This window comes from Salarias fasciatus, chromosome 14 (assembly GCF_902148845.1).
Source record: "Salarias fasciatus chromosome 14, fSalaFa1.1, whole genome shotgun sequence".
Lineage (NCBI taxonomy): Eukaryota > Metazoa > Chordata > Actinopteri > Blenniiformes > Blenniidae > Salarias > Salarias fasciatus.
The window spans coordinates 31,614,320-31,636,555 of NC_043758.1; the positions used below are offsets into that span (position 1 = coordinate 31,614,320).

Below are 22,236 nucleotides of genomic sequence, written 5' to 3' on the forward strand. Positions count from 1 at the left end.
CTTATTTGACCTGAGATCTGACAGTGCAGCACCAGTCGCCACACTGCATCTGCAAACCTGTCGCTGCCTGCGTCCTCTGAGCCAGTGTCACAGTTCACACAGGAAGTGGTCACACATCGTGCTGCAGCTCTCCCGCCTTCCATACTCTCTCTTAAAGCGATGCATCACTCAGGTAAATTAAACGTGGCTGACAGTTTGACACATGCCACAATTCACAGGTTATAAACAAAGAATGGCACATCGCTAATCAGGGAAGTGACTCACTGGGGAGTAAATCTGCCCATGTCAAGACTGTGTGTGTGTGTGTGTGTGTGTGTTTGTGTAGAAAGAATACAATTCTTAAAGCAGTGAGACACAATCTGGGCTGTCAGCGTGGGAGTGTTGCTCTGGAGATTGTTAGAATTCTTCCAGGACCGTAATGATGCTTTTAGCCTACTGTGCTATCAACAAATTCTCCCTATCTATCTGTTGTTTCTACATCCAGCTGAAATGGGAAGCCTTGCTGTCATTTCTGTTCACTTGCTTGTGTACTGCAGCGTGGGACATGGGATTTGGTTCAGGCGTCATCGTTGTTGAGTGGTAATGCATCTGGAAAGTGCTCAAACACAGCACAGCATTTTTTTGTGTTTGATTAGTTACAATCTGGTTCCAGTTGTTACTCAGATCTCCAGCGGGGTGGTCATGTTCGCCCGCCTACACCATCACAGAGCCAGTTTGTTTCTTTCCCTCTCTGAAGTCCCAGGAGAATATGGCCCTGGAGTCGCACGGACACTCCGGAAGCCGTCGTTGTTGTTGTTATTGTTCATCTATTGGCGCATGTGCAGAAGAAACATTTACTATGGCCATGGTGAGCGTGAGCAGTGTTTCCACCATCTGCACACAGACGGAGCCCGAGCAATTTCACAAAGTGCTGTTTTCACCTGTTTCCATGACAACAGAGTTGAAGTATTTTAGAAAAGGTCCCCTTTAGGTGCCAGTCTCAAAAAGTTGCTCAGTTAATATATAAACAGACACACAAAACAGAATGAAAATTACAGTCATAATAATTCACATTACAACATTTTCCTGGGAATCTCCACCCACAGAACCAGAAGTTAATGTACTATGTTTCAGTCTTTCAATGTACTACGAACATCATGTTGATGAGGAAAACAAAAAAAAAAATCTAATAAAATGAGAGTTTAGTGCTGTAAAGGGCCACATGTGTTTCAACGGACTTCCAACCTCTGAGAAGGAAAGATGTCTGGATTTGTTTCATTTAAGCCTGTATGTATGTTTCTACCATTTATCATCAGACTGTTTCTTCCACCAAGCTCAGAACAACTCAGGACATCCAGACTTCACCTCAGTCCAGATGGAACTGTTCAAACATGAGGATGGAGCTGTCAGCAGTTTAATGCCTTGGATTTATTTTGACTCTTATCAACATGCCAACAGAAATCTAAAGGATATATATATATTAGGAATGTAACGGTATTTGTATTCGTCCCGTACCGTCACGGTACGGGGGTCACGGTTCGGCACACACAATCACACGACGAATACACCAGTGAGTAAAAAAAAAAAAATTCCAACCTTAGATGGCGGTAATGAGCCTAAAAGCTGCCGGCAACCACCATTATCACAGAAGAAGAAGAAGTAGAACAAGCAGGTCCAAACATGAACAAACAAAGAAGAAAGTCCAAGCGGAATGAGCGCTGCAGCGTGTGGCGGAGCGGATTAAACGGGAGAGTATTTGTTCCTCGTGCGTTCCCTCATACGGAGTGACGTGTGTGCCAGTAAACAGGAAGCAGCACAGTCAAAAAACCAGCAGAGAACGCCACGGTGGTGGAAAAACACTTTTTTAATACAAAACCCCGACATAAAAAACATTAGAGAGGCGAGATGGAACCAAATCGCGCAGCAGCTAGTTGTATAAAGAGCTCCATAGCAGAATACGAGCGATCGCCGGCTGGTGTTATGGATTAACTGGTTCCCGTGTTAACGAATGACGGCGGAGGTCTGTGTAAACACCTTCTGATTACAGCAGTTGTTAAAGTAAGACTCACAAAAGACTTTAAACGTATACACTCACTGTAACTGTCGATAACCGACGTTCGTCAGAACGACTAGATATTTCAGTCATTATTGGTCACAAGTTAACATGGGCACCAGTTAATTCGAAACATCGGCATGCGGCGCAGAGCTCACACCGAGACGTGCTGCTCCGCACGGCGGTGCTGCGGTCAGGGGAGCAGCCGCTCCTTCAGCAGCATATCATGGAGATTTTGGGACATTATTTGAGCAGATATCAGCAGATAAAAACTCTCTGCTTGGCGCTGAGGACTGCTGCTGCAGAGAGGAAGACCTGCAAGTTCCTCGTGAGACTTTGTGCGCATGTCACAGGGTCCTTGTAAACGAGGATTCATCGTGGATGTTTTGTATGCTGTACATGAATACACTGGCGTTTAATACTATTGTTTACAATCGGATTGAAAAAAACACCATGTAAACTGGGCCAATAATGTGTCGCATGGGAAAGCTTGGGAAAAATGTTCTAGTGCATTTGTGAGCTTTTTTTACTTTTTCCCCACTGTACCGAAAAACGTACCGAACCGTGACCCTTACACCGAGGTACGTACCGTACCGTGGCTTTTGTGTACCGTTACACCCCTAATATATATATATATATATATATATTGCCACCAATGAATTAGCAGTTCGAGAATATGTCAAAGCACAGATCAGATTTTGGAGCATTTCCCCAGTATAATGAGCCATTAGCAACAATCTTCAACCACTGAGTCAGGTTTTAAAAATTGCTGAAGCTTTTTAATTGAGGCTCAAAGCCTCAAGACTTTACCTTCAACAAAGTGAAAGCAGAATCTTGCTGGGCCAATGTTGGGATGCGCCAAATTCTCTTTTCAAATCGAGCAGGATAAGAGCTTAAGCAGCATTAACCAAGCCTGCTTGTGACTCGCCAGGCACAACAGCATCAGCAGCTGTTGTTTGGTACATGAAGAGGCTCTGTTTTCACAAAAGACTTGGAGCCATTGAAAATACAACTTCGATAGTGGTTTCCAAGGTGGAACTTTTTGAAAACTTTCCAACTCTGTCACCATGTAGACGGGTAAAAACGAATCTTTCTGGAAACGCTCGGGGCCCCGTCTCCATGGAGATGGCTGAAATGCTGCTACGGCACATACATGTCAAGGCTGTGTTTTACTTGTGTGAGTTTACAACTTAACAGTCACCGAATTAGCAATTCAACTTCTTCATCTGTTGATACGAATGTCCATGTGCTCGCCATGGTTAATGTTAATACAGCGTATTATTCTCTGTGTACATGTGTGTATGGCTTCATTCCAAAAATAACCAAAAACATCAACTAGTGGTCCAAGAGGAAAACAATAAATACAAGTTAAATGATTCACATAATCTTTTTTTCTTGCAATAAAGACTATTAAAAACAGGGTCTCCAAGCGGTGGTCCCTGGAAGTCCTGCTTGTCCCTGTCCCTGCTCCGACTGACATGACTCAAATGAAAGATATGCAGAGCCTCATGATGACCGTTCAGTTCAACACAGTGTGATAAAGCAGAGAGACATCTGGGTCTGTGGCAGATTGGTTGGATGGGAAGCATCTCTGCTGTGCTGTGGTTAAAATGGGAAAGCCCCACACAGCGAGGATGTCAAAACAGATGAAACACAGAATATGACAGGTGTCGAAACCCCTGCTTTGACTCTTTTAAATCCTTCAAGCTCTTGGCGAGTTGGAGGAAAACACAACCACAATAACCTGCTGTGTGCACAACACTGGCTATAGAAGTACTCGCTATGTAGTCTGAAGTCACAGCCAAATGAAAGCAAGGTTTAGTCTGAGGAAGGAAATTACTACACAGCGGTGAAGACAGACTAGAAGAGTTGGGAAACGCTCATTCTGTCAAATAATGTTCCCTCAGATCAGAAAGAGAAAACATCTCAATTGTTTGCTCAGATCAAAAAAAACACTGACAGCTGACCAGCTGCGCTAAACATCAAGGGACGAGAGATCTCAGAATTATTGTGTTTGGGTATTTTAACTAATGAATCAAGAATCAAACATGCCAATAAATTCCTGACAATTGACAAAGAGATTAAATAAATTATTAACCGATTGCTTCAGTGCCCAGCACTTGATTTGAGAGGGCCGGCAGAGAAGGTCACAAGAAGCATGATGTCTGCGGAAATAGAGAAAGTATATGAGAGGATGGGGTCCGAGAGAGACTGTGGTACAGTAGAGGGACTCGGGATGAGGGCAGTAAGACAGTGGTCAAAGAGACAAATGGTTGAGGGCAGAAATATATCAAGGATCAGAAAGACAAGTGAGACACAGGAAGGTGGGAGGAACATGCAAGAACAGAGGTTGTGAAGGTGCATGATGAGTTCAAGTGCCTGGGTTTGACCATCCACAGCCATGGACAGAGCACAAATGAAGTGAAGCGGAGACCCCAGGCAGGATGGGGGGATGGAAACGAGTGTCAGAGCTGACCTGTGACACTCGAGCAAAAAGAGCAAAAAGACAGACAGTAAATGTTCTGGTACGGTAACGTTCAGCTTTTTACTAGGAGTGAGCAGGATGGACAAAATTAAAAATGAACTCTGGAGCTGCTTGGAGAAGTATATAAGTCAAAATAGGTTCCAGATGGAGATGGTCTGGACATGTGCTGAGAAGAGACAGTGGATATATTGGACACATATTGGAAATGGAAGGGTCAGGGAGGAGGAGGAGATGATGAAGACCTCAGAGACGATTCATGGAGGTGGAGAAGAACATGGACCTGGATGGTGGAGTGGGATAGCAGAATCACTAACATATGAAGTAATTTATTTCTACACACACACTGCAGAGCCTTAGAGGAATTACAAGCCCAGAAAATATGCGGTGAATCTACCAAGTGCCTTACTGAAAATCATGTTACTGGATAATCACAAAGTCCAGTCCAAAAACAGTGTAACGAGTACAGTAAGGTTTTACAGTGAAGAGAAAACAAACAGCCACAACAAAGTCCTTCCTTTCTTTTTGGGTATATTGTTAACTAAGACAGAGTGGTAGAACTTTATTAAAAACACTCAATACTGGGCTGTTTCTGGGTAATCCCACTACATTTACACAGTAAAATGACCACAGGGTTCTGAAGTTACAAGGGAAACCTGATTGAACAGTGGGTGGTCAGCCGCTGTAAACTGCAGCAGACCCATCCATCAACTACCTCTGATTCATCAATCCAGCCAGCAGCGCAGGAGATCCAGCCACGTCTCCAGCATTACTATTCCTGGAAATTTGACGGGTGGGTGCCCCCCCCTTACATCACCCTGTCCTTGAGCGGCGGGGACTCTTTGGGAGGAACTTTATAAAAATGGGCTGTGCGCAGCAGCGGTCAGACAGCTGCTTGACTTAATACAATAGTTGTTCTAGAGCAATGGGAGTTCTCTTCATGCAAGGAAATGAGAGTCAAACTAAGCTGGAATCCAAGTGATCTCTCTGCAGCTGTGGAGCCCGACACGCCAAAAGCCGCCAAGCTCCAACAAATGCTCTGAATTCAAATAGACTTCAGTGTTTAGACTCCAGCCCCCACCTTAAAAAACAGTCGCCGGCACCCGAGAGACCACCTGCACACAGCAGATGTGCCCCTGGACACTGACACACTGGAACATCACACACTAACAGACTGAAGAGATTATTTCTTATCATTCTGCAGGATATGTTTGTTTTCATTAATTTGCACCTCTGATCCATAATCCATGCAGCAGTGTGTGTTTGATCTGGTATATAGTGTTGGTCAGAATCAAAGATGATTTAAAAGACCATCATTGCTAATATTGTAATGAAGATTTATATAACCAACTCTACATGATAAAAGCTAGTATCATCAACATATTATCTAAATTATGACATTTCAAACTCGTTGAGCTAAAACTATGAATGTTCAGACAGAAATTGTCTTCCATTAACAGATACTAAAACGCAGCAACACAGACTAGGTAATGGAGAGGAGCGCTGGATTGTCAGTGGAAATAACTGTTCAGTCAGTAATGTGGAGCATAGCTGGGCCACACAATAACCCTAATGTCTTAACAAGATGGAAAAGTAGCACATCATCATCTTGTCTGAGATCCACATCCAAGCTACATCTTTCCTGAAATAGATTTGAGATCAGGTTGGGAACGTGACTTCATACAGAGCGTTACCAATACGATTCCCTCAGGCGGCAGCAGCTCTTTCCAGGACTGGTGTATTATGGAAAAGCATCTCTTCATCCCATTGGTGTCACTGAGTTGGCTAATTTCATGTTTCTTTCTATTGGAAAAACTGATGAAGAATTCTGACAGCATAATCGAATAACAGCACGCAATAGACAAGTGTCAACAAGCACTTGAGGCACGTTTAGTAATATTTTCAGAAAATAACATTTGGGGACAGTTGTACTGAATTAGGTGTTTTGTCAAGATGTTATGATTTCTCACAGAAGTTCTGTGTGAAATATATCCATGGCTCTAGGTTTTAATGAAAACGGCATGTAAATAATCAGTCAGAAAAATTAAAAGTAGCTAAAATTGGGAGAAAAGAAAAGAAAGACCTCCTCAAGATCCTCAAAGATGATTATGCCCAAATGCACTGAGTGTCCATGATTATTAACAGATAAGCCAAAGAGTTGCAGGGTTAGAAAAATAAAACATGCATGTGTGACTATTATATCATCCATCCATCTATCCAGTTAATCACAAGACAAACAGAGAGACAGATAAGCAAACACACGCTCACATCACACAGATTCACATCTACGAACACTTTAGGATCGCAAAATAGCCTTTCGGGTGTTTTTAGGAAACCAGGGAACTCAAAGAAGATCCAGCCATGCACAAGGAGAAGGGGAAAACTCCACACACATTTGTCTCACTTGGATATGAAGCAACACTGCACTCGCTATGAGGCTGGATTAACTGGAGTGCTCCACCGTTGTGAAACGCAGCATGTGGAATGTATTTGACTGTATTATGCTACAGGCCTCTTTCAGAAGGAATGTTGAAAATGACACAATGTTGCCACTGCACTAATTCTCTCTAAATTCTCTTGGGTTTCACACATCGGTATGTTGACAAATGCAGAGTTTTATAAAAGCCCGCATCTATCCTCTATACTGCTCTTTCCTACCCAGGCTTATCTGGCACTGGAGTCGATTCCAGCTGTGAGTGAAGGCAGAGTGCACCCTGGACAGACTGGCCAAACGTTACGAAGCAAACACAGAAAAGTACATACACTCCAAATCTATAGGCTTTAAACTCACGTGCATGTTTTTGGACTGTGGGATTAAACTGGAGTCCTGAGAAAAAAACCATGCACGCATGATGAGAACATGCAAATTCCACACTGAAAAGCCCAGCTGGTATTTGTACCCAGCCCAGGTTATTCACACATTATGAGACAAGAGTTGTAACTGCTGCTGCATGCAGCATGCAAAATGCTGCTCATGAGTTTCATCTTTCTGGTTTCTGCAACAGGAGGCAAATGAAAACTGGTATGATAACGAAACAGCATGGTTTCTCTCTAACTTGTTGACAGAAACATTCAAACTACTTAAAAACAAATGTAAACAATGAGACTGAGTGTGTATCCATGGAGTTATTATTCTACTTTGTGTTGGCTGGGCCCACTCAAGGTCAAATAGTTCTTTATGTGGCCATCTGAACCAGAACCCAGTTACACAAGCATTTCAAGTCAATCTTGGATGTCTATTTACACAACAATAGTGCTTGAAGCTACTGAAAATGCAACTTTTTAAAAATACGCCGACTCTGTCAAATACTCAGGCTCAAGTAGATAAACGGTAACAACAATGACAGCATCCAGAGTGGCATGACTCCCTGTCCATATTCTCTTGGAGTTAGTAGTTTTTAATCTGACAGTCACCCAGAATAGCAATCCAACTTTATCACTTGTCCATATGAATGTCTGTGCACTCACTATTGTTTGTTCATAGCACACATGTGTTTGTGTGTGGTTTCAATAAAACAAACAACCAACAGCATCAGTCTGTGGCCTGGCATGCTGTCTACATCGTTTTCAGTGTTCCTGCTGTTCCCCTGTCAACCAACATCGTTTTCAGAAGGTTTCCTCTGTAAAGACGAAACCAAAACACAAAAAAGATGGGTTTTCACTCTCTATGTCTTGTAAAGGGGGCCTCAGAGCCCCTAAAGTACAGGGTTGAGGTTCCATCGGGGTCACATGAAGTCTGAATCAGCAGGCTCTGGCGGGTTGTGGTCTTTTCCCTGGGGAGGATGACAGACGCCGCCTGCTGACCCGGCCGTGTGCACAGTGGACGACTTACATCCTAATGTCTTCAATGTGCTGTCCAAGTGTGGAACCTCAGCATGTTGGCTCGGTTCTCAACCGAGAGCCTTGATTCTAAACCTAGAGCCTTGGTTCTCCCGCATACAGAGGCTTGGTTCTCAACTTAGAGCTCGGTTCTCCCCCATATAAAGACTCAGTTCTCCCCCATATACAACCTTGGTTATCAACCTAGAGCTCGGGTCTCCCCCATGAAAGAGACCCCCCCCCCCCCCCCCCCCCCCCCCCCCCCCCCCAAATGGAAGAGACTTGGTTCTCCCCCATATAGAGCTTTGGTTCGAAACACAGAGTCTCGGTTCTACTCTATGGAAGAGGCTCGGTTCACCCCCACGGGGGATACTCGGTTCCCCCCATAGAAGAGGCTCGGTTCTCCCCCACGGAGAGGGGGACTCACCCGCCAACACACGAGCCGGACTGCGTACATGTATGTTGACACGGGCTTCATTAGTATGCAATTATAGCAGCCTGCTCACAGCAGCAATTATGTAAGCCGCAGTAAAGAGAGGCAGCGGTGAAATGCGGCGGTCCGGAGCCCCTCGACAGAGAATGTGAGTTTCACTGTCGCAGGGGAGAGAACGACATTACAACAACACTAGACAGAGCACAAAATAACACCCACCTAATGCTGCGGGTACGGCGCGGGAGACGAGCCCGAGTCCGGGAGAAAGCCTCCGACCGACCCAGCAGATTATATCCAGCCGATCGCGCCGTCCACCGGAGTCACTCTGCGGGCATTTTCCGGGCACGTACGCCGTGCGAGAGGCACTGCTGACGGGCTTCAGGTGGACTGAGGGCGAGCCGCACGGAGCTGACTGCTACAAGCACGGAGGATGAAACAGGCGCGCTGATTGGTTCATATTTCAAATACGGCATGTGTCAAAGCTTCCAATTAGTTAAAATCTGAGAAGGCGGGACTACAGATGGTTTAAAGCCACAGTACACTCTCATGGACTTCATGTGAAGGTTCATTGGACGGAGTGACAGACGAACTTCAGCATTGAGATTATTGACAAAACACGAGATAACAATGTATCATTTATTCATTTGTTACAAGAAATGCACCAAATTAAGAAATTACACATTGTTATTTACAAAGTAAATAATACCTATAAGCAAATTTCACACTATTTATCACCACAGCCTAAACAAGCTCATTAAGTTAGGCCTACAATTGGTCCACTGACTTGTTTGTTCTAACAGATTTTTTTTTTTAAATGTCGAGTTTGTTATCTGTAAAAATGATCATATTTTACTTTCTAGAATTATGAAAGCTAAATTCCCCATTTCTTTGTCCCTGTTAAAAGTTGAGCAGCAACAGTTTGTACCTGCTGGAGCCAAAGAAGCATCTGATCATCAGACCAACCTAGATATTATAAAGTCATAAAAAGCAGATGCATTTAAATCCCACCCATTGAAATGACATAATGAAATGTGATGTACATATCACAGTATGACCATAACTTTGATCTGACATTGATTCAGTCATTAACTTCTTAAATCACATCAGCTAGTGGGAGAAAGATACTGTGTAATCTTGATGTTTATAGTAGATTCCTTCATTTTTGACATCTTCCATGTAAGCAGCATGTGCATTACAGTTATTTACCACTGTGCGGTAGCAGCATTTCTGCCATCTCCTTGGAGACAGCTCGTTTTCAAAAAGTTTCTCTATGGAAGCTGTTTTCAAAATGTTGCATTTTCAGTGGCTCCAAACACCACTGTGTAAACGGACATGTAAAAAGCAAGGAATGCTTTGCGTTTCCACTTTAAATCGTTGTCGTCCATCGTCTGACTGAGCAACTATTTCCTTCACTCAAACAGAAAGGATATCTTTATCTCAGAAAAAGACGAATATCAAGTTGGAAGCAGCTGCTGTGTGCTGTCCAGGAGACAGCACCCGGCGGAAGAAGAGAGTCAGAGGTCGCAGAGGGTCACGGATGGAGCACGTCGTGCCCCTCACCCTGATAGAAATGGCTTTTCCTCTGTCTGAAATCTTTCTCACGACACTTTGAAGGCAGATTCTGAGAAAGAAGCACGATGTCCAATGATCAATGATGCCATTATTGTGGACGCTCTGGTTTCAGTCATAGTGAAAGCTCAGCAGAGGCGAGCACTCAGCATCTCCTGTTGGGTTCAAAAGTGCACGTTAACTGATCCGAGGCAGAGGAAGCTGAGGGACAATCGTCCGTTCTGAAAGCTGCGATGACCAACTCCTTCAGGACCAGTTTCCCTTTTAATCTGATTTATTTGGATTTTTTCCAATTCCATAAAAGCCCCCAATGATAAGACGTATATCTTTGTAGAATGATGGAGAGTCTCTGTATTAACTGTCTTCATACTTTATTGATATTTTCATTTTTAATTATATGTGGTGTTTACTTTTATTTTCACAAGAGCAAAAACAGTGTCCAAGAGAAAGTGCACTGTTATTCAATTAAAAATGAAGTTAAAGCACACTCAGACAGCAGCATCAGATATTTAAATGTTTTTTTGTATTTTTTTAAATTTTAATTCATAACCTGATCACAGGACTAGACATGTTTAACTTATATCATGCTGCATTAGTGTAAATATGAAATCCTGGACAGTGTTTCTTGCCCAGTGAGTTGGTGGCCAAACATAAACATCTATGATATCAGATTCACACGACATCTGATATTCCAATGAATATTTAATCCCACATTGATCTGTCCAAACCCAGTAGATGGACAGTTAGTGGGCAGCTCACACCTCTCAGCCACCAAACAGGACAAGTGTTGTCACACACACCGCTAATGGGAACAACATGGAGCGGTCCCATGATCCACTGCTCCCAGGAGGCTGGTTCACAGCAGAGACGACTGCTCTGAGCTCTGCACGTGAATCTGACTTTCCTCACATTCGACCTGAGCATTTCTCATCGCTGCGCTGAAGGAACGCGGCGGGACACAATGCCCTCCCCAGGGACGCTGACCGAAAGTCCCGTGGAGTGTGAGACCGGATGAGAGCCGTGATGAAATGGGAGGAAGTGTGTGGAGGGCGACAATGCCACCGTGGTCTGGGAGGGGGGGCAGAGGTCAAGGTCCTGATGGAAGAAAGCACTGATAGAAATGCTTCAGTTATGATATCACCATAAAATTCTGTCCATCGCTGGGTATTGTTTTACTAAAGTTTTACATTTCAAGGAGAAATTTGAGTAGTTTCAACATATGGGATTTTAAATTAAACCTCCGATTCCAAAATACAGTGAAATGTCAACCGTTTGAAATGCTGCTTTCAACTGGGGCATTTTCACAAATTAACCTCGAAAAGTTGGTTTAAGGTGACAATATATATATTTTAACAATATATCTATTTTAATTAGTGCTGTCATGCAATCAAAAAATGAATTTAATTAATTACAGGATGTCTAATTAATTAATCTAATTAATCGCATTTTAATCTCATATCTGCATTCGGCCCCCAAGTGAAGAATTCAAATTCAAGGACTTTACAGAATTGTAGTGCATGACTCATCAAATGAAAACACCGAGAGGACAAGATTTGAAATGCACATTTTTGTTAATGATCAATGAAAGCTAAGTCAGGACGTCTTGTCCAAAATAAACTCAGAGCCCAATCAGGCAACTTAAATAACACTTTCAGTGTGTTTCATTAAAGAAATTCAAAAGAAGAAAAAGTTTAAGTACATCCCAGCAAACCAATTCGGCCTCGTGCTCTATTCAAAAATGCAGTACAAACATTGATTAAAAAAAAAATTCTGAAATAAAATGAGGCTGAGTCTCAAACAACCTCTGAAGCAAACTGAATTCAAAATGAAGACTAAAACTAACTTAATACAGCAATTTAAAATGAATACTACAGTATAACATGCCTTTAAATAAGACAACAGTTCCATTCACATTGAATTGCCACTGAAGTGTGCTATAATTAATCTTTGATTAATTTTTTTAGTGCACTAATTTGCGGTGTAATTAATTAATCTAATTAATGCACTAAAGTGACAGCCCTAATTCTAATAAACACTTTGTCGTGTGTGCAGTTATTCAGTATTTATTTGTTCAAGGTATTCTTCCTGTGTTTGTGTTGCATCCTCTGCTCTGACAGCGACTGAAAACTTCTGCAGACTTTTTTGATCAAACCACCGCAGAAAAGAAGACGATAGTAGATTCTCGTTGTGGAAACACTTCCAGGAACTCGTGCTTGATGTCTAAAACCACTATCCTACACTCTGCATTTCATCTGCTCCCAAACAGATGCAGCATTTCTGTGGTTTCACTTCTCTGAGGATTGAGAAAGTTCCTGAATACTCAGATCATTTTCTGCTTGAGTCGAGCTCTCAGCAGGACACTCCGCCTCAGCACCAAAGGCCAAAGTCCTGAGCCGACATCAGTCTGCTCCGACAGGCACCAGACAGAAACAACATAAACAGACGAGAGGAGCACCGAGGGGCTGAGCTGCCTCACCAGAGCAGCATGTCTGCAGCGCAGGTCGTCTCCTCTGGAGCCCCCACGGAACCTTTCTTTGCCCGAAAACAAGCAACTCTCCCCAGATTGCTTCCCAATTAGCAGCAGTGCATCTGTGCAGATTACTCAACAGCTTTTCAACTCCTGCCAACAGAGGAAGCCAAAAAGAGAAGGAATTCTTGGCCTGCATGCCCAGATTTTCAACGTCTGACAAGGTGAGGTGGCAGGGTGCGTGCAAAACAAGGTGGGGGGGGGGCACTGCCTGCCCCCCCCCCCAGGCAGGATGGAGGAGGACAGCAACACTCACTGCCACTGTTATCCAGCAGGGAGAGTGGGAGTCAGAGCTCCGCTCCTGGTGAGTTTTCCTCTGAGCCAATATAAACTGGGATAAAACCCAGCGTGTTGAAAAGACTCAAGCAAAGCGGCGTCCTCCCCCCTCATGTTGGGAACGTAAACTATGAGAGGAAAAGGAAAAAAAGTGCTGGCAATCATTTTAACGTCTCAGGCAACTGTTTGGCTTTTTGCACCAACTGATTCAAATTAAGAAACGCAAAACAAAACCATTTTTCTGATCTCATGAGAAATGTGGAAGCATCGCTCTTGTCAAACCAGTCATACAAATCCATACAACAACCAAAAAAAGTCCAATTATTTAGTCACATATGTATTTTGTGACTGCTATTGACTCATTATCATCATGTGAAAGAGACGGACGTCACAGTATAGAAAGTTGCTTGTCCATTATTGTAAAATAAATACCTTTCAAGAACCCTGCTACTGTTGTTATATTCATGGGTTTTGAAGAAAATTGTACTTTTGGATTCATCTCCATCACACCGACAATTATGAGAATGTGTGCTTTGATGAAATTAACAATAGTTCCGTCATCCAATGATTCTTATCAGGATTTCTATTTAGAAACTGATTCAAAAAATAGTTCCTTTTGATTTCTGCTGAAGCTTTCTGCCGTGCCCCAGGGGGGCAGACACACACACACACACACACACACACACACACACACACACACACACACACACACACACACACACACAATGAATTAGCAGGCTGTCTTGCAATGTTAAGTGCAAGGCTTGTGAGTCTGGTCAGGTTTTATCCCACAGTAAGCTGGTGGTCAAGTGTGTGTGTGTGTGTGTGTGTGTGTGTGTGTGTGTGTGTGTGTGTGTGTGTGTGGTTGGGGCAGATGGTGAAGGGGGGTTGGGGTGGCAGGGGGGCTGCTGGGAGCTCACAGCGCAGACACAGATGAGCCACAAATAAATAATGAGCATTATCTCCAAGCTAACAACATAAAAGATATTAAATGAAGTCATTCGTGTTAAAACTCAGCAGCACAGTCAACACAAAGTCTTTTACTCTTACTCTCACATAATTACGTGTGTTAAATACTCCACAACACCTGAAGTGTACCATTAACACAACAATGTGTGTGTGTGTGTGTGTGTGTGGTGTGTGTGTGTGTGTGTGTGTGTTCTCTTCTTTAACTCTATAATACTTTAAGATAGAGATGCACTGATATCGATACCAGTATCCAGTATCTGGTCCAGTAAGGAATCATACTCCTCATACGAGTGCTGCGTGACATCTGGCATCAGCAACATCAGCAGCAGGAAGACAAGAGAGGATGAGTGATGAGCGGTTTGGAGATTCTTTATATTAATGAGAATGACAAAGTGAGACAGACGGTGAATTATCTTCTGCCAAAATATAAGAGGAGGAGAAAGACTGATCGTACAATTAGTTTAACTGCTCAGTGGATCCAGGAAGACTTCACTCTGAGCTGCGCTACATGCTACATGCTACATGCTACATGCTACATGCTAAAGTGTTTCGAGACTCACACACCAACAATCTGTGGAAAAAAACAAGAGCAACAGTAAACATTCAGAAAAGACTGCAACAACAAACATAGAGAGATCAGATGCTGATCATGCTTGAAGTGCTGCAGCTTCATCCTGGCATTCACCTGAACTCTGTGCGGATGTGGGGTCAGGAATGGATTTTCTCTGCTGGAGATGGATTTTCAGGAATAATATAAACCTGCTAACCAATTAGAGCAGCCTCTTTGTCTCTGTAGTGCCTGAAGCTGAAAACCCAGTATAAACAGCTTTTAATAAACACTGAGTTCATTTCTGTCACCTTTTATAAATATTGACGCATTTTGGTGTAAGAATCTGATTTGGTTCTTGATGATTAATTTATCTGCTTTTCTGCATAGTGCTTGTTTCAGTTGATGGTGCCTTCTTTCACCTTGACTGACTGTCACCGTGGAAAAATCCCTAATGTTTTTGCTCATAAAGCTGTCAGCTCTGGTAGCGATCCTCCTCCAACAGGCGGTGATGACGATAACGCTCCAATTTCCTCTGTCCTGTCACGCATTAACCCGACGTGACGCAGGATCTGCTCCGACTCCAGCTCAAAGCTCCCGTGCACGTCTGCAAAGCTGTCAAACTCCTCCGATCCCTTTTTTAACATGTGGCTCATGTCTTTGTGCTGCTTCCACCGGTTTACGGCCGTATTTTGGTCACTGCGGTCGAGTCTGACGGTGCCAGGGCTTTCAACGCCACCGAATCAAGCAGCTATGGCAAAAATAAACCACGCCACAAACTTTCTCTCCTCCTTCAGCTCTGCGGTGGGAAGGTTCAGTCACGCCAGCCACATGTGAGCGTTCTGTGCAGCTGGATGTGAATGTAGAGAAAGGAAAAGTGACGTTGGGGGTATTGGGGAGGACGAAACCACTGACTCTACATTTCCTCTTTCACCAAACAGAGCTGACCTGAAACAAGGCAAAGAACATTCTCATAGTGTTTGACTGAGGAACTGAAGGGTCTTCATGATTTGGGGCGGACCACTAATCTGGGATCCACAGTGGTTTTTTATTTCTGAAGTTACTGAACAATAGTGAATTTTTTTGGGGAAAAAAATTACAACATCTGCACCAAACATTCGAACATTTTCTGGTATGTTTCACATCACAACAATAAAGCAGTGGGAATTAAAGAGACGTGCTTGTTGTCCATCGAGTTGTGCATGTGCAGGTGAACTACTGTCCACGGCCGTTTCCCAAGTCTCCACGGAGTCAGAGTCCTAGCATTGCCAGAAAGTGTCCGTCCACCTGTTTACATGACAATGGAGTTGGATGGTTTCCAAAAAGTTCCACTTCGGGAGCCTTTTTCAAAAGGTGGCGTTTTCAGTGACTCCGAGTTCCACTGTCAGGTGAACAAACATCCAAATTCTAATGAAAGCTTTGAGTTTTCTCTTGAAATTTGCTGCTTTAGATGGCTAACAGGCATTCATGGAGCGTCCTAGTTCTCTCTGGTGGTAGTTTTTTAGTGTTTTCAGCTCATTGCACTTCCCTTTCAGCGCACACATATCTGAATATCGTCTTTAATACTAAAGATTCTTTGAAATGATTGCTTTTTGCCTCTAGTGTCACGATAAGGAACCTCAGATGTGCTGAGCAATACTACTACTACTCTTTCAGCTTTCTGATCACACAGATAGGAACGGCTGCATCCTAGTTCTCTGTTTTTCTAGGACTTTGGGACTCTAATTCCTGATTATCAATATGACTTTTTGAAAAGCCTCCAATTTATCCAAAATGCTGCAGTGAAAGTGCTGACAGGACGCTAACAGCACAGATCAGATTCTCCCCCCATCATCTCCTTCATTGGCTCCTTTTAAAATCCAGAATAGAATTGAAAACCCTCCTCATAATGTACGAAGCTCTTAATGACCGAGCTCCATCACAGCTGATAGCACCATAATATCCCAGCAGAACACTTCAGGCTCAGAGTGCTGGCTTACTGGAGGCCATTTGACTTTTCAGAAGTACACTGGGAGGCAGCGCTTACAGCGATCGGACTCCTCTCGAGTGGAACCAGTTCACCAGGCTGACAGTTTTCAAACACGGGCTTCAAACTTTTCTATTTAATAAAAAAAATTCAACATTCAACATTTTCTTAGTTATGCTGCTACAGGTTTAGACTTCTTGTAGAACTCTCTCCTCTTGGTTTGGTGTTGCGGTTCTTGCTCTCCTCTTGCGGTCTTTTCTTTTTGTTTCTTCCTGGACTTCTCTAGCTGCTGTTCTTTCCTTCATCAGTCTGTAACTTGTTGATCATTTCATTGGTCAATACTCACTCCTGTTCTTTTAACCCCGGTTGGTCGAGACAGATAATTTTCACATCTCTGACTGAATTACTTTCCTGTTAAAGGGGTTTTTCTGTTTTTTCCCTTCTCATTACCGATGTCCCTGAGATCTGTTTTTTCCAAACTGCCCATCTTATTTATTCATCTATCCACCTTTCGTTCCACAGGGGGTTTCAGATACTTTAAAGAAAGGAAAGAAGTCAAAAACTGTGAATAAAAGTTTTTTCAGCCTCCTCTATCCCTCCTCCCATCACTTGTGTGAATAAACCAGCAACGTACTAATTGCTCCCTCTAACCAGAGAAAACATGCTGCATAACTACACACCCCACATAATGTCCTCCTTCTTGACCTCGGCTCCACTTTGACAAAAGATTAAACACGGTTTCAAGCTTGATGTAGTCTAATGACCCAATTCTGATTTAATTCTGAATATACAGACAAAGCTCTGACACCAGAGACCAGCCAAAAGCACAGAGTACAAAAACCACATGCAGACCCCATGTTAAAGTAACTGCATTGAATCTGAGATCTGACAATTGGATTCATACTGACAGATATTAAAAGTATTTGAAAACTTTGGGCAACTCATAGTTTGGGAAATACACCAGTCGTATTTGAAAATCAAACTGTAGGTTTTCAGAATGAGGATTAAGTGAGGAACCAGCGATAGCACTGACTGAATGATAAGCTGGGTACAGAAACAGTCTACACTACAACTATGATTCAAGAATCAACCAGCAGAGTTGGGCCGATGTCGCTCTTTAGTTTAATTTCTCAGTGGATCCAGGAGGATTTTACTCTGAGCTGTGCTATAAGCTAATGCTAAAACACGATTGACGTTTGACTGGGATACTGATAACAGCGAGCTGGAGCATGTGGCGGCACACATGCGAGCTCACGAAACACTTTTAGAGCGAGGAGGACAAATGCCAGGTGACACACTTATGGTCCCTAAAGAATTTAATTTTCCATATATCTACTGTAAACAACCCACCTGAGGCCCTGAACTTTAACCACACAGCTAGAGATTACCTTCAGTGTCAGACTGGATTCATTCAGATTGCAAGTAATCTTTGTTATGCTGTATCTGAGTACTTTCCAGATGCATAACCACTCAACAATGATGACGCCTGAGCCAAAGCTCACGTCCCACGCCGCTAGTTAAACAGAAGTGACTGCAAGGCTTCCCATTTCAGCTGGATGTATAAATACAGATAGATAAGGAGAAATTGTGATAGCACAGTCGGCTAAAAACATAATTACGGTCCTGGAGAAATTCTAACAATCTCCAGAGCAACACTCCCACGCTGACAGCCCAGATGTGTCTCACTGCTTTAAGAATTGTATTCTTTCTACACACACACACACACACACACATACATGCGCCCATCAATGCTCAGTTGTCTCCAGGGTAATAGCTCCTATTGATGCTTCCTGTCATGTATGAGGTGTGTTTTACTTATTATTAAAATTTTAAAATGTTTGCAGTAATGTCAGAGGATTGATGCAGAAGTGATGCAGCATGTTTACGAGCTATATGCCGGCGCAGCGCTCCATTTAAACGTCACTGCCTGTCTCCCATGCCTTGGATCTTCATCTGAGAGGCTTTATTGGCAAGAGAAGATTTTACTGCGCCGCAATTTATGTCAAGCATGATGACCGACACGGCAAATTGCTACGGCATACTTTTTACATGATTCAGAATGATGGGCAGCAACTTTCCTGCAGTCCTCTGGCTGCAAACACGCTAGCAACGGGCAAGCTGGCTTTAATGCATTTATAGTTTAATTGGCCTTGACACTTTATTTGCATTTTCTTCCCACTTTGCTAATGCCCCCGGGAGCTCGGGCCCTGGCTGGTGCCTCATTGGCGAAACTTGAGCTCAATCAGACCGATAGACTCCTCTAATAAGGAGCTCCCGATTGTGCCGTGTCAGAGCTTCTGGACTTTCTGAGTGGGGGAGATGGCTTCACTGAGTCGAACATGTCGTCCAGGCACGCCCATTAAGTTTGACAGGGCCACCGCTAATCGCGTCTTCGTTGACGCTGCAGTACTGATAGCCGAGTCGAGGGGAGCGGGAGCGAAGGGAGCGGTGGATTTACCGCCGCCCAGACGATTTCCTCAGCAGACCTGGGATTTGGATTTCTGGACGCACTGTTTTTGTAGGAATAATCTGCAAACAGCTGGGTGTAAGTGGGATTGGAAATCATGTGGTTGCAAAAAAAAAAAAACATCTGACAAACATGTCTGCATTTTCATCGTATTGAAGAAATGTAATTTATTCATTTCCATTTATTGAAACTGAGCTTAATAAGACCAGCGAAAACAACGGCTTCAAGAAACAGCTGGTTTTACTTTTGAGCATAAAGCGATTCTTCTGTCTGAGTTTTCCCCCCCTGACTGGAGTCATCTCAGTTCAGGCGAGGAATCTGTCCGGCCTCCTAACTGTCCAGCAGGCTCATTTAGCAGAAGAAACCGGATGTTGAGGTATGAATATGATCTGGAAAACTGGGTCAGCATGAACAGATATGAGACGGTGATTAATGAAGCTGCGAGTGGGAGTGAAATGAACGCAGACGCTCCCCAATACCACCGTCAGACCCAGTGGCTTGACTGGCTAATTCAGGGTGATATGGTTATTTTTTGATGGAATATTGGAAATACTAAAACTTACTAAACCTTTACCTGTAGCTTCATAGGAAACAGGACGTAAACACCACTGAGACTCTTTGCTATGCAAAATATTTCGTTTGCTGAGTAGCTGCTTTTCTCTACTTCTTCTTAATACTCTAAAAATAGTTTTGTGTAAGCAGAAAAAGAAGCTACGATACTACCAGGAGCCAGTAAAGAGTGAGGTCAGACAGTTAGTGATTTCGGCCGGGTGTTTGCCTGAAGGGGAATATTTCCGTGGCTCCACCCTGCAGCAAAGCACACAAATGCTCCACAGCCAGTCGGGCTGAGCTGTTACTACAACAACGGAGAGCATGCACTGATTTCTGCCATTAACATGATTATCTGCCAGCGACCAAGAACTGACATGAGCTTCGCAGGAACACGCCTGTATTGAAGCTCCAGTGTTTAATGTTTGATGGAGTGTCCGGTATTGATCCACGGGGAGAGAGAGGAGCGGGCTGGATGTGCAACACGTCCTCCGTCCACTCCTCTGACTTAGACTGAACTCCTGTCCAGGACACAGTGAGCGAGGGATTACACACCGTGCGGACGCTTTTGTTAACTGTCATAACTGTCCCCCCCCCCCCCCCCCCCGGGCAGGAAATAACGAGGTGGGAGGACAGATGGGAGAGCGGCAGAAATGTGATGCAGAGCAGAGGGAGATGGACAAAGAGGGAACAGCCGGCACGCCGAGACTGGAACAACGGTAAACAAAGACATGAAGAAAGTGTGTAATATTGCCGGATGACTCAGTGCCTGTGGGCGTGTGGCGATAGCAGATGATGAACAGCTTGAATCACAAAAACATCCCATTCGCTGCAATGTGCAGAGAACAAGCAGGAAGCATTAAAGGACGATTACTCTGATTAGTGAACTTGACCCATGACCACGATCGGTACAACTCACTTGTAAGTACAGCATTAGCTGCCCGGTTCTGACCTTCATGGGCTTCTGGGGGAAAATTACAGCTTGACTGTTTATAAGGCCTTGTTAGGGTGTGGTGCACAAGGACCAAAGGCCAAAGCCTGACCACATAGCCTACAGGATTAGCTTAACAAGTAACAACTGCAAAACAAAACCTGTGCACATGCAGTATTCAGCTATTTATTGTCAATATACTGAGAAAATCACAGCTGGGTGGAGCAACACTGTAAACACTACTGCAGAAGTGAAACCATCAGTGATGCACGAGTCCAACTTTTAAGGAAGCAAAGCGTTTGGCTGTAGAAAAACATGAAGACACAAGAGAGACATTAAGAAGAGAAAACACTGCAGGAATCACGGCTTCACAACTTTTCCAGATTTGCCTCAGAAAGCTGGAAGTTGACCGTTTCATGGGCGCTGGAAGGCCAACGTCCGTCAGTAAGGAGAACTCCAAACTGCTCCTATTGGATGCTAAAAAAAACACTTCACTGGAGATCAGCCGCTCGTGAACTGTCAGCATCTGCCTCGTCGTCATGGCAACCGCCACAGCATGCAGATTCACGAGCTCCTAATTTCTGCCTGACGACTGGGAGGCTGTTGATGCTTGAGGGGACATTCCTCCAGCTGCAGCCAGATGTGGCGTCTTCTGACATGACAAGAGAATCAGCTGACCAGCTACGATCACATGGTTTGATTGAACACCGAAGATACATCTTGTCAGCGATGAAACCAATCTAAATAGCAGATATGTTTTAACCAGCACCATCTTCAGTGTACAGGAGAATTGCATTTTATTTAAACTGTCAGTGTAGTGTGAACCAATCCGGATTGTTTTTCCTCTTATTTAGCAGCAGATCAGGCTTATGCAGCATCATCGGGCAATAAAGTGAAAATGAAGTCTAGAAGTAATAATGAGTTATTCTCAGTTTGAGCTGAATGCTGTGATGTGCAGTGCTGATTTTCGGCCACAGATAGCAGTTTTGCATTTAGCTCAAAAAGTTCAGGTTTGTTCAGCTTCATCATCTGTCATATCGATGTACTGTGTTGTTAATTGTTAATATTTTTTAGCATATTGTTGTCTGTGTGTGCGAGTGTGGTTTCATTCTAAACAACCAAAAGTGGACAAATCCTTTCCTGGCATGCTGACTTCATTGTTCCCAGTGTTTCTGCCGTTTAGGTGTTAACTGACATGGTTTCAGAACATTACAGCCTAAACTTGAACTCAAGCACTGTTCTTGAGTGCTGCACCCGTTGATCCCCTGGTTGGGGAGTGTGTCCGCTGCCTTTGGGGTCAACAGAAAATAAAGACAACAGGGAGCAAATTGATTGAAACAAAAACAAACAAAGAACCCCTGTCATTAGTCCTGCATGTTCCCAACAGTTTATCACCACAGAGCAAGCTGAACAGAGAGCATGAAAGCATGAGTGCTCTGCACAAATAACAGCAGAGAACATTCGCCTGGTGATCGACTCCCAATAAATCATTGGCTGATTGCGTGTCGATGATGTATCTCAGGAAACAGCAGGACGAAGCGGCGCACTGACATCAGAAACTCGCCGGTGACGTCGGGATCGAGCTGTTTGTTCAAGATAGCAGCGTCTCGTTGGGGAAAGTCCTGCAGGCTCTTATCTTAAAAACCATGCACACAGCCCGTCCACAGCG

General features: G+C 43.7%; 1 protein-coding gene across 2 annotated transcripts in view; it reads right to left on the reverse strand.

Annotated features, from left to right (window-relative positions):
* tpst1 (tyrosylprotein sulfotransferase 1) overlaps positions 1-9,154 on the reverse strand; it is a 48,069-nt gene extending 38,915 nt beyond the window's left edge. For both annotated transcript variants that reach the window (XM_030108754.1, XM_030108753.1), the window contains exon 1: positions 8,986-9,154. The gene's annotated coding sequence lies outside the window, so the exon portion shown is untranslated. The remainder of the gene's footprint in view (positions 1-8,985) is intronic.
* Positions 9,155-22,236: the final 13,082 nt, after the last annotated feature.